Genomic DNA, 13,746 nt, shown 5'->3' on the forward strand with positions numbered 1-13,746 from the left:
CAGAATTATAATAGCTGCGCTTTCCATTATGCATTCTGTTGCAAAGAGATACATTTATCTAAAAAGTCATTTATTTAAATATGTCATTTTCAGTAAGTAATGCAATTTTGTAAGTACAAATTAGCTCATTTTTGTACTGTATGTTTAAAATATAATTGGACTAGACATTTATGAGTTCAAGTTATTAAAATATTGAGATCAAGATAAGAAAGTAAATGTAAACTAGATAATCAGAATCATAACATTTGTTCTTGGTTTCAGCTCTGTCACTTAGTAGACTAACGATTTTGAAATTTTTGCTCAGTTTCTCAGAGGTCAATATCCTCATATGTAATAATTTGAGAAACATGTAATGAAACTTGGACTAGACATCTATGCTACATTGCACTTATCTTTTATTTTACCTACTGTTTATTGTCTATGTCTTTCTCACATAATAACTGTTTTGTTTTCAAAGGATGAGAATACAAATATTTTTCTGATATCTAATCAAGTTCTTATTATAGTACATGGGCTATCATAGAACAAATAAAATTTGAGTTTTAGTTGCAGTTTTTGTCCTGAGCAAACCATTTAACAGTCTTATAGTATTTAATGTATTCATTCTTTAATAGACTAGAGTTCTAATTCAATCATAGGCTGCAAGTACAGTCATGTATTGTGTAATGAAGGGGACACATTCTGAGATATGCCTTTTAGATTATTTTATTGTTGCCTGAACATAACACAGTGTACTTACATAGACCTAGGTGGTATAGCCTATGACACACCCAGGGTAGATGGTACAGCCCATTGCTTCTAGGCTACAAACCTGTACAGCATGTCACTGTACTAAATACTGTAGGCAATTGCATAAGAGTGGTATTTGTGTATCTAAACATATCCAAACGTAAAAGAGGTTCAGCAAAAATACAGTATAAAAAATAAAAAAATTGTTCATCTGTATCAGGTATTTACCATGAATGAAACTTGCAAGTCTGGAAGTTGTTCTGGGTGAGTCAGTGAGTGGTGAGCGAGTATTAAGGCTTAGGGTACTATTCTTCATCACTCGATTTTATAGACATTGTACACTTAGGCTACACTGTATTTCTTAAAAACATACAATGATTGCAATAGGATGTTACAATGACTTTGACATCAGTCGGTGAAAGGGATTTTTCAGTTCCATTGTAATCTTACGGGACCACCATCATATATGTGATCTGTTGCAAAACAAAACGTCATCATATGGAGCATGACTGTACTCAACTTTGTGGTCTATTTACACAAGGATGTTTGGCGAGCAAGAAGGACATCAAACCAGGTATGCGGATTGATGGACTGGATTTGTTCTTCATTGAAGTGACCCAAGGACCAAATTATGCCAAAGTACGTAATATGATAAAATTAATCTCAATTTCTCTGTTACTGATTTCTAAGAAATTCAATGTTATGGACAGTTGCATATTAACAAAAGACCCAAACAATGACAATGTGCATGCTGAGGTAAGTAACCACATGGAATTTCCAGTAATCTGTCTGAGTTAAAGCTGCGCCTCAGTCAGTGGCTAAAAGCACAGGGGAAGGGATTTAATCTTTGAGAATCCCTTTGGATCCTGAACACGGAGGTGGGGGCAGCTCTACATTCCGAGAACGGGATGTCAGGTTCCAGCACTGCTGCCCTGAATACCAGAACTAAGGCATGTCTAAAGGAAGGGTTCCCCATGCAAGTAAAAAGCTGTCCTTCAGTGAAAAACTTTATTCTTCACTCTTTTTTTTTTTTTTTTTTTTTTGACGGAGTCTGGCTCTGTCTCCCAGGTTGGAGCGCAGTGGCGCGATCTCGGCTCACTGCAAGCTCCGCTTCCCGGGTTCACGCCATTCTCCTGCCTCAGCCTCCCGAGTAGCTGGGACTACAGGCGCCGCCACCATGCCTGGCTGATTTTTGTATTTTTAGGAGAGACGGGGTTTCACCGTGTTAGCCAGGATGGTCTCGATCTCCTGACCTTGTGATCGGCCCACCTCGGCCTTCCAAAAAACTTCATTCTTAGCATATCCTTCAGAATCTTCTGATTCTACCAAAGCTCTAAAGTACTTATCCATTTTGAGATTTTCTTAACCTCTGTACTTTGTAGATAACTGAAAACAATGCAAAAATTATTCTTGCTTATAAATACGAAGAGACAATATACCCATGTCAAGAGTTTTGTATCCATTCCTAATCTATAAAAATGTATATTTTCTGCTTTTTCTTTTTAGCTGAGTGGTAACAACTTTCCAATTTCCCAAATTAATTACTGAGCTAAATAAAATCATTCATATGTACTAGTTGTAAATGAATGAGTTGTGATTTTATTTTTTAAGGAAACGTACCTTTTAATACTTTGGAGGTTGCCCTAAGATGTGTGGTAGATTTACCTGACAAGCCTAGATATACTTTATCTCCAGACTGCTGTGTCTCAATAGCTACTAAGCCAACTGACATCATTTATAGGTTCTCATCCAAAGTGAAAACAGAATATTGATGGTTCTTTGTTTTCCTAATTTTAATTCTTTTCTCTGTTATGTTTGTGTTTTGTTTTGGTTTTGATTCATTTACAACTGATATATTACTTTCCACTGGTGGCAGCAAAGATTGAAGATTTGGTTTTATGGTCTAAACATCTGGTAAGCTCTGTTTGTTATGGACATCTATTTTATTTTGGGTGAAAGACTACCGAAAACCTGGTTTATTAGTCCTTGTTTGTTTCTATATTTTTCTACTATGAGTTCAAATCACTCAAAGTTTTCATTTCTACCAGAAGTGAGAATAGCTACTTAATAATCGAACATGCATTTAAAAAAAAAAGTTTCCATATTTACTATTGACCCATGACACATGGTAGCATTGAAGCTATGAACTCTCTCTGTGTCTATACATCGAGAGAGAGTTTCTCTGTGCATCTGGAAATCAGAAAGATTTTTACATTTAGCTGTGTGAGTTTGCCATGTTTCTACTTCTGCAGAGTATTAATAACTTATTTTAAAGTCAATTAAATTTTAAGGGCTCTATTCTTATTCATTCATGAAGACATATTAAGTATATACACTTATATAAGCATATGTAGGTATACACAAATAAGCACATATGCATTATGTGACATATACCAAATATTGTTCCTTACATGATGTGTTATATTGTCACTAATTCCCCTTTTTGTTATTCTGACCTTTAAAGAACAAATTAAGATAAATGGCTGATCATATAATCTGGAAAATTTTCAAGTTTTAGTTGAAAATAAGAAAAAGTAGAAATACTTTATAATACTCTAATTTTCTCATCTGTTAAAATGCCATCAGCAATTGTGGATGCCATCTATTCATTTTGAGATATTGACAGATGGTATGCAACAATAGATAGTCTTGAGAAATTATAGACCCTTTGGGGAGAACACTAATAAGAAACTTGTAGGAGTTCATCCTTTATCATCTAGTATATTTCTTTTGTCATGGATTATCCATTACTGAATTCACACAGATTTCTAGTTCTCTAGATAGGGCATATTTTCTATTTATTGTATAAACTAATTAAATATTCATGAACTTGTTTTCACTCCATGTTACATGCCCTGAGACTACTACAAAAGATTAGTTAATGCAAGTTCTCTTATATTGAGACAACCTATAAGCGGGGGTAGCAGAGAATTAACTGATAGGGTTCAACTTCATTTAGTGCATATTTTCAAAGCCCTTTAAATGACCACTAAAAGAACATCCTGTATCTAATGAAGAATAGATCTACTTGTGTAATTTGACAGGACTTTAATATCGTGTGACAAACCAATAATCTTAATAAGAATCCTATTATTCACAGGAAGCTGATAAACTAGTATTAAGTTTTAGTATAATCACTGAATGTTTGCAATCAATTTGGAAAAATTTTACATTAGAAAAAAATGACATACTGACCTCTCTCTGTGTCTGTCTTTTTATTTGGTACAATCAATGATTTCTTAAAGCACTTCGTATTTCACTTTTCATACAATAGGAAGCTGAAGAAAAAACAATATTTTCATTAATACATGCAGTATATTGGGTAAAGTGGCATTATTTCCTACTTAAATTTTCAATTAATTACATTAGGCTCGACATTATTCACATAAATATATTTAATACTGTTGAGAGTGGTAACATTTGTTCATCACTCTGGCAGATTATCAGTGATACGGGAACGTTTTTCAAAGCTGATACCAACTTCCTCTGATGATACTGATAAAGATGCATTATTTTATTCTCATTGTTTCCTTAGGTTAAATGTAGCAATTTACCATGAGAGGAAAGTCATTTTTATAAGAAAAATCTACATAGATCTACATAATCTAATTATATACGTTCCTTGATAACATCCCCCACAGCAGTTCACGAGTGAAGACAGTTGCATTTGACAATTACTAGGTGATTTGGTACAACTGAAATGAACTTATTTCAATATATGAAAAATCTGAAGAAAATAGTCTTACAAGATATAATTAAACAATACACTTGGGATTGCAGATATAATTTGCTTTAAAAAAATTGAGATTTTATATCACAATAATAATGACATGTATTTTCAATTCTTTTCTTAAACTCAACAGAGAGAGTGTCAAATGACCTTTACATAAACATGTATAGTATATATATACTATATATATATGTGTATGCTTGTATAATATTGAGTTCTATAGCAGAACAAATGACAATAGAGAAAGCATACTGAGAGTAAATTTTTTTAAGTAAACAAAATTACTTGCTTTCACTAAGCATAATGGATTTCAAAATTTGAAGATAGGGAATGCTTTCTTCAAATGAAATTTAACTCTGATGTTCAGTAAGTAAAACTTATTAAGCAGGTTGTATGAGAAGTTTAGGGCTGAGCATTTTTGGACTTCAGTGGCTTCTCAGATGCCACTTAGGGTCTTCTGTGGCATACAGTTTGAAAATGTCTAATGCTAAATATGCTAACTCTATCCCATACATATTTGCTTTCTTTACAAATGGGCACAAGTCATGTTTGGCTTTTAGGTTTTTGGGGTTTTTCCCCAGTCACTGCAGAGAAACATATAGTGAATAGAAATAACAAATATGAGAATGTTATAAACTCAAATAATATTTTCCAGTATCTTAGTATTGCTCCATTCCCTCAAATTCCTGACTTAATTATGAGATTTTTACAAAGTATTCCTGGACTTTCTCTTTCTGATATTTTCCCCTTATATATAACTCAATAAATCATCCTCTTTCTTCAAATTCATCTTTGCTTGAAAACTATGAAGACATCTACCACTATAGTTACCTCGCTTGCTACGATGTGTTTCAGTTTGGTTCTACTGGTAGTTTTTGGCCGGACACAGCTGGTTTCTTGAGAAACAAAGATTATACATTGATGGACTCAGAAGGTCCTCAAAGAGGTTAGAGTCAAGTGGAGAAGCAGGCATATGAAATAAAAAAGTATGGTAACTCATATGTACACACGATAAAGTTGCCTTGAAGAGAGCAGTGCATTTTAAAGTAAGTCATTTGTATAACTGAGGCTCTCCAGGAGGGCCTTTTTAGTACACTTTGTGTTATGCTCTATGTGGATGGTTTAGATACTAAATTAAAAATACCTACCTATAATGATTGATGCTGTTGTACCATCAATTCAAATGGCCAGAATTTGAATCAGACCCAGCCAGAAGAGATCCTTAGGTTTGAAATTTATTTTAAAATATTTTATTTTTATAATTTAATTGGTTTCCTATAATCCAGATAAATTTTTTACACTGTATTTTAGTCAATACCCACTACTGAACATCTTGCATGCACAGTTCACACTGAATATTGTTCTTCATGTAAACTTGTAATGAGATGTAAAATCTTAACGTAAAATTATATAAGTAGAAATGATTCATTATTTTCATCAGAATTTCATTTTATGTTTTAATTATATTAACAATAAGACAAGTAAATTAAATCCACCTAAGTTCAAACACGTTATGTTCTTTGAGTAACTTAGATTCACTCATGCTTGAAAGATATTTGCACTCCCTTTAACTGCAAATAGATCTTTCCCTAGGTTGTGTAATATTTACAGATAAAAACAACCTATAAATTATTTACTTCCTTTTTTGATAGATGATCTAAACAATTTTAAATTAACATTTCTATAATTCTTTTTAAAGATTTCAAAGAAGCCAAATTGCAAGTTAAAGTTGTTACATAAAATGAATTATGCATACATACGAACACAAAACAAATACAACATTTCATTTACATCTCACTACTTTGGTTGTATGAGCTGACAATTTTTTTTACAAAAGACAAAACCATAGAGGGGGACCCACAGTTAGAAAAGTAAGAACCAGAGTTTGAAGGCCCAATTTACAAGATTAATTTAAAATCATTGGCATTTGTTGCAAAAAAAAAAATTACTTGTGATTATAAAATACTTTTGAATATAGGCAAGAAAAAAATTATTGAAAATAATAATGACTTAGATGCTATGCATTTATCATCATACTCTTAGTTCTAAGTATCAAATTGCTACATGAACAGAAATGTTTTTATAGACAATAATAGTAATATTTGAAACAATAAAATAGGTCTGATTTAGCTAACTATTCAAATAAAATATTGTGGTTGGATCAGTCTGGTCTTCAACTTTCTTTTTTCCTTCATTACATTCTATCTGAGAAATAATATTTGTTCCTCATAAGAAAAAACCTTCACAATAAAAGTTAAGTCACAGAGTATAATTGAACATCTTCAGCCTATTTTTGGAAGTAGATTTAATTTTTTAAGTGAAGAAAATATTCAGATATTTTCAGCCTTAAAGATTGTGTTTGAAAGGAGTAAACCTGCAAAAACTTGTTGGAGTGTCTGTGTTCTGAGGTGATGTTCAGTAATTTCCTCTCGAACTCCCCACCCAGGCAGATGGCCAGTTAGTTTTTGTTATTATTCCACAGATTGTCCCAAACTCCAGTTACCTTGTATTAAGCTAACAACTATCTGGGGAAATAGTGAATGAAAGGCGTATCAGGGGGGATATTTTTTTTTTTGTTTTTTGATAGGGTCTCACTCTGTCATTCAGGCTGGAGTGCAGTGGCATGATCACAGCTCATTGCGGCCTTGACCTCCTGGGCTCAAGAGATTCTCCTGCCTAAGCCTCCTGTGTAGCTGAAACCACAGGCATGTGCCACCACATCCAGCTAAGTTTTTGATTGTTATTATATTTTTGTAGAAATGAGATCTCACTTTGTTGTCCAGACTGGTCTTGTACTTCTGAGCTCAAGCAATCCTCCTGCCTCAGTCTCCCAAAGTGCTGGGATTACAAGTATGAGCCACTGGGATGTTGTTTTCAATGGCTCCAAATAATTCCCATGTATACCACCAGTAATAATAATGCTATCATTTTGATTCTATAATTCAAGTTAAAATATGTCATAGCAAATGAATTTGAAAGTCACCATATTTATCTTTTGCTTCTTTCTGACCCCTCTTCTTATGTTTCTTCCCATATGTTTGGTGAATGAATGAAAGAAATAACAAACAAAGTGCCCTGGCAGCTACCATGGAGTTTGTTGCACAAGAAGAAATGGAGCAGCAGCTACCATGGAGTTTGTTGCACAAGAAGAAATGGAGCAATGATTGATGTCCAAAACCTGAAATAATAGGAGTTTTATTTAATTCACATTAACATTTTCATCACTGTCAAAACACGGGTATCCTTAGAATAAGAAATACCTGAAAATTATATCAGATACCCTATCTACATAAAGAGGCTCTGAAGAGAATAACAGTACATTAAAATATAAACACCAAATACAACATGAAAAGTGACTGGGCGCCGTGGCTTATGCCTGTAATCCCAGTACTCTGAGAGGCCGAGGTGGATGAGTCACCTGATGTCAGGACTTCAAGACCAGCCTGGTCAACACGGGGAAATCCTGCCTCTACTAAAAATACAAAAAATAGCTGATGTGGTGGTGCATGCCTGTAATCCCAGCTACTCAGGAGGCTGAGGCAGGAGAGCTGCTTGAACCTGGGAGGTGGAGTTGCAGTGAGGGAGAACGTGCCACCGCACACCAGCCTGGGTGACAGAGCAAGACTGCTCCACCCCATCCATGCCCCAATAAAGTGAAAAGTAACAGATTTGTGAAATAATAGTTACAGTTGATGAAGTTACACAGTTACACATAGATGGTTATATTGATAGTTACACATGAGCATTTATAGATAACAATATCTCAGAAATAAGGGTTATTTTCTAAAATAAATAATTAAGTTATAAAAATTAATTAAAATCCAAATAGGAAAAAAAGACAACCCATAACAACAAACAACTTATAGAGGGAGTTCCAGTAGCCAATATATGTTTGAAGCTACATAAAAGCTAAGGAGTCTAATAGATACACATTAAAATAATGAAAAGATATCGTTTTATATTACTCACTTCAAACCAAAAAGAAAGTTTACTCATGTAAATAAAATTTCAGATTTGATGCAGAGGAATATTGCTGACAGAAGTGAAAAGAAATAAAGGGAAAAAACCATTTGGGGGAACAATTCGGTAATAAGTATTACTATGAATCTTGAATCTATCCTATAACCCAGAAAGTATACTATTAGATATATAGCCTAGAGAAGTTCTACCATAAAAATGTTTGTATTGGAGTAGATTCCTATATGTAATCCAGAAGATAATTAAACTAGCATTATTGGTAAAATGAAAAAGATCTTAAAACACAATGACATTCCAAGAAAATGTCAGAGGTAAAAAGGTATATGCATCAGATTTCCATTTATGTGGAGTTTGTAAGCATGCAAAATAATACCATATATATTTTTCAAATACCATATATTCTTTATGTTTATACATATATTTCCAATTAACACATACTAGGAATTATAGACACTAAATTTGGAATAGTAGTTATTTCTGGAATCATTGTGGGGGACGGAGATAATTAAGTATAAGCAAAAGAAGCTTCAGTTATATCTACAATGTTTTGGTTATTAAACTCTATGGTTGACACAAGTGTTTGTTATATTGGTATTTATCTTCGTTTTTGCATAAAATATTTACTTTTTAAAATGATAAGGGAATATTGAGTCAGTAGCTCATATTTGCAAAGTAAGCTGCATAAGAAGATCCAAAAAGAGAATTAAAACCTGAAAAACTTACTTTAAGGAAATGCTGGAATAGTTAGAGGTGAACACAACAAAATCCTTATCGGTTAGTACAATGTTAATAACTTATAATGTATGTTTCTTTCTGATTTTTGTTTTCTTAGTTGGTGGTAGATAATCATAAAATCAAGAACAGTTAACCGCAGGCAGAGTAATAGTAACTTTCATTTAGCTTGTCCCTCCTGCTCTTCTTCTTCCTCCAGCATATGCTCTACAGAGAGGACAGTTGAAATGTCCTTGGTCCTTGATATAAATAGGCAGAAAACAACGGAGAATCTTTTCAACTAAAAAGGTAAAATTCGATTAAAAAAGAAATCACATAAGGCAGTTGCAATATTAATAAACAGTGCTTTGGCATTTTTAATACAAAATTGCTCTGGATGACTATTTTGATTTTTAATTATATTAAAAATAGTCTCAACTATAAAATATATCTACTGCTTAAATTTAAGTACAGTTTTTTTTTTTTTTTTTTTTTTTTTCCCCCATATGGCAAATCAGAGGCTTTTTAATATCCCTCACCCACTTGGAAGAATCAAAGTGATGTGTAGAGATTCACAATGTGAACTATTATCTAATAAAGAGCATAGGAATTCAACAGAAGCAAAAGACATTTCAAATTATGGGGAAAAGAAGCTGGACTGGCAGGCTGCATGGAAAGGCCTGGCTGAGAACTGTCAGTGAAGCCCCAATACAGGAGTGAGTGAGTGAGTGTCCCTCTGTGATCCAACTTTCCACTGAGTACCATGCATTCCAGGCCATAGGGAAGGTCCCTGATAATTCCTAAGCCCTGGATCTAACTTGAGGAGTAGCAGAGAAACTGTGAGAAGGAAGAGTCCTGGGATGTGTCCCACGTATACGTCCAGACATAGGCACTGATACAAGGAAGCCATTTCTCATCCTAGCACATACCAGGCTGCCTGGGAACCTGTCAACTATCCAGGGTGGCAGTCACTGGTTTGAGAGTCTCAGGAAAGGGATTGGTAATCTGGTCTCAATCAAGCAGGAGAGGGACCTCCATGGACAGAACTGGGAAGCAAGTGTAGCATGGGCAAAGACCAGGTGTGCTGAAGTTGGCCACCTTCCTTCCTGGGATTATAGTGGGAGGAGATTTGCCTGGGAGGCATGGTTTCAACCTGGGGCAGTTTCACAGATTGAAGCAAACTGCATGTTACTTGACTGACTGTCACCACCTGCTGCCTGAGTTGGGCCCCTGGGGCAACCCCCTGGGTCTGGAGCATGAGAGCAAATTGGCTCTCACTTCCTCTTGCTTGGCTATGAAGCTAGGACTGCCCTTTTTTACCCAGGCTGGAACTTTGGCATAGTAGTGATTGCTGCTCTCCTCCTCATGGGGGCATTTCTCCAGGGGCCTGAGACCTGCTCACTGACCCCTGTCAGGGCCAACACTTGCACCTACCATTGGGGTCCAAGTGAAGTCTTGCTCAACCCAACCATTGCCATCTTTGCCCCACCCCCACCTTAGATGCAGACCATATGTTCCAGACAACTGAGACTTTCACAGCCCAATTCACCACCTGAGACATGAATACTTCTATTTGTTAACAAAGATTAAGTATAAACCTTACTGCCACCACTGCATCTGGCTGTCATCTCCAAGCTCTACCTACTGGCTTGGAGGTCCACTGACAAAATTCATTGCTACATCTGTTGACACTAGTGCACAGTGCTCAGAAAATAGACAAGCTTCCTGATACCTCTGCTACCATTATTATCCACAGTAACTTGCTACCAAGGAGGGAGAGAACCCACTCAGCTAAATGGCATGCCAAGCCACCACATGAAGGCTATTTATAAGTAACAAAATTATACAGAGTCTTCTCCATTAAACATATTAAGAAGCAAAGCCAAACAGCCTTATTCAACACACATCATAGTCACAGCCTCAAGGAGAAAATAAAAAGCAGAAGACCTGCCGCAACAAAAACAAATTCAAAAATAAAAAGAAGTGACTTTCTCCAGATGCAAATAATTCAGCAGAATAATACTGGACACACACACACAAAAAGACAATGGGTTATGACACTCCAAAAGGAACACAATAGTACACTAGCAGTAGATTCTAACCAAAAATGAATCTTAGAAATGCCAGATGAAGAGTTCAAAATGTTGATTTTAAATAATTCAATGAGATGCAAGAGAAATCTGAAAGCCACTACAAAGAAATGAGAACACTAATTCAGAATACAAATGGGAAGTTTACTAAGAAAATAGATATTGAAAAAAAAAAAAGCATACAGAACTTTTGGAAATAAAAAATGTATTGAAGGACTTACAAATTACAGTTGAAAGTGTCCACAATAGACTAGATCAAGTAGAAGAGAGAATCTCAGAACTTGAAGACAAATCTTTTGAATTAATTCAATCAGACAAAAATAAAAAATTAAGAAAGAACAATGCCCTCAAGAACTATGGAACTATAAAAAGTGACTGTAATTACAAATTATTGACATTCCTGAGGAAGAAGAAAAAGCAGAAGGCTTACAAAATCTATTTAAGAACATAGTTGACCGGGCGCACGGGCTCACGACTGAAATTCCAGCATTTTGGGAGGCCGAGGCGGGTGGATCACGAGGTCAGGAGATTGAGACTATCCCGGCTAACATGGTGAAACCGCGTCTCCACTAAACATACCAAAAAAAAAAAATTAGTGGGGCGTGGTGGCAGGAGCCTGTAGTCCCAGCTACTCGGGAGGCTGAGGCAGGAGAACGGCATGAACCTGGGAAGTGGAGCTTGCAGTGAGATCGCACCACTGCACTCCAGCCTGGGTGACAGAGTGAGACTCCATCTCAAAAAAAAAAAAAAAGTTGATGATAACTTCTCCAATCTAGCAAGAGATTTGGCACCCAGATACAAGAGGCTCCCCGAAAACACACCCCAGATAAATATATTGCAAGAAAGACTTCACCATAATATATAGTCACCAGACTGTGTAAAACAAGATGAAGAAAAAAAAAATCCAAATATCAGCAAGAAAAAAGCATCTAGTCACCTATCACACACACACACAAAAAGCCTCCATCAGATTAACAATGGACTTCTAAGCAGAAACCTTACAAGCCAGAAGAGTTTGGAATATTATCTTCAAAGTACTTAAAGTGAAAATGCCTGCCAACCATGAATTTATCTTATTGTAATACCTGGTAAGTATAATTTATCTCATCATAAGTTTATGGTTGGCATAGTTATTCTTATCTTATCATAATAAGCTTGTTCTTATCATAATAAGCTTCAGAAATGAAGGAGAAAGAAAGTCCCAAAGAGAACACTTCGGAAATTTATCACCACTAGACTGTTCCTAGAAGATGATCAAAGGAATTCTAAAATGGAAACAAAATGTCAATATTTGCCAGTATAAAAACACACAAATTACAAAACAAATAGGTCTTATAAAACAGTTACACAAATGAGGATAAAAAAACAAATCAAATTTTATCATGACAGAACTCTACCCAACATTATGACATTAACAAAACCTCACATATCAAGATTAACCTTGACCATAAATAGCTAAAATGATCAACTAAACATATATTGATAGATGGAATGGATTAAAAACCTGAACTAACTATATGCTGTTTTGAAGAGGCAGACCTTCCTGGTAAAGAAACTTACACACTGAAGGTAAGGGATGAAAAAAAGATATTCCATACAAACCAAAACCAAGCAGGAGTGGCTATAGTTGTATTAGATAAAACAGACTTCAAATTAATAGCAATTTAAAAAACAACAACAACAACAAAAAGACATTCTATAGTGGTAAAGGGATCAGTTCAATAAGAGAATATAACAATCTTAAGTATATATACACCTAATATCAGATCACCGAGTTTCATAAGACAAATATTACACCTAAAGAGATAGCAATACAATAATAGTACGTAACTTGAATACCCCACTCAGAGCACAAGATGTATTATTTAGACAGAAAACTAACAAACTGAATATAAATTATAGACTGTAGACAAAATACACCTGACAGATATTTACAAAATATTCTACCCAACAACCACAGAATATACATTCTTCTCAACAGCAAATAGAGCATTCTCCAAGATAGATTATATATATGCCACAAAGCAAGTATTAATAAATTTTAAAAGTTGAAATCACTTCAAGTATTTTCTCAGACCATAGTGAAATAAAGCTAGAAATCAATACCAAAAGGAATGTCAGAAACTGTACAAATACATGAAAACTCAACAGCATGGTCTTGAAGGATCACTGTGTCAATGAAAAAGTTAAAATAGAAACTTAAACATTTTTTTAAAAATAATAAAAATGAAAGCACACATACCAAAACTGGTGAGATACAACACAAAGTAGTGATCAGAGGGAAGTTAATAGCATTAAATACTCACATCATAAAAGCAGAAAAATCACAAATTAACAATCTATTGCACCTCAAGGAACTTGAAAAACAAAAAATAAACCAAACTCAAATTTAACAATTGAAAAAACAAAATAACAAACATCAGAGCAGAACTAAATAAAAGTGAGAGCAAAAGCAATGCAAAGGATCAACAAAATTGAAAATTGATTCTTTAAAAATATAAATAAAAT

This window comes from Rhinopithecus roxellana, chromosome 1 (genome assembly GCF_007565055.1).
Source record: "Rhinopithecus roxellana isolate Shanxi Qingling chromosome 1, ASM756505v1, whole genome shotgun sequence".
Classification (NCBI taxonomy): domain Eukaryota; kingdom Metazoa; phylum Chordata; class Mammalia; order Primates; family Cercopithecidae; genus Rhinopithecus; species Rhinopithecus roxellana.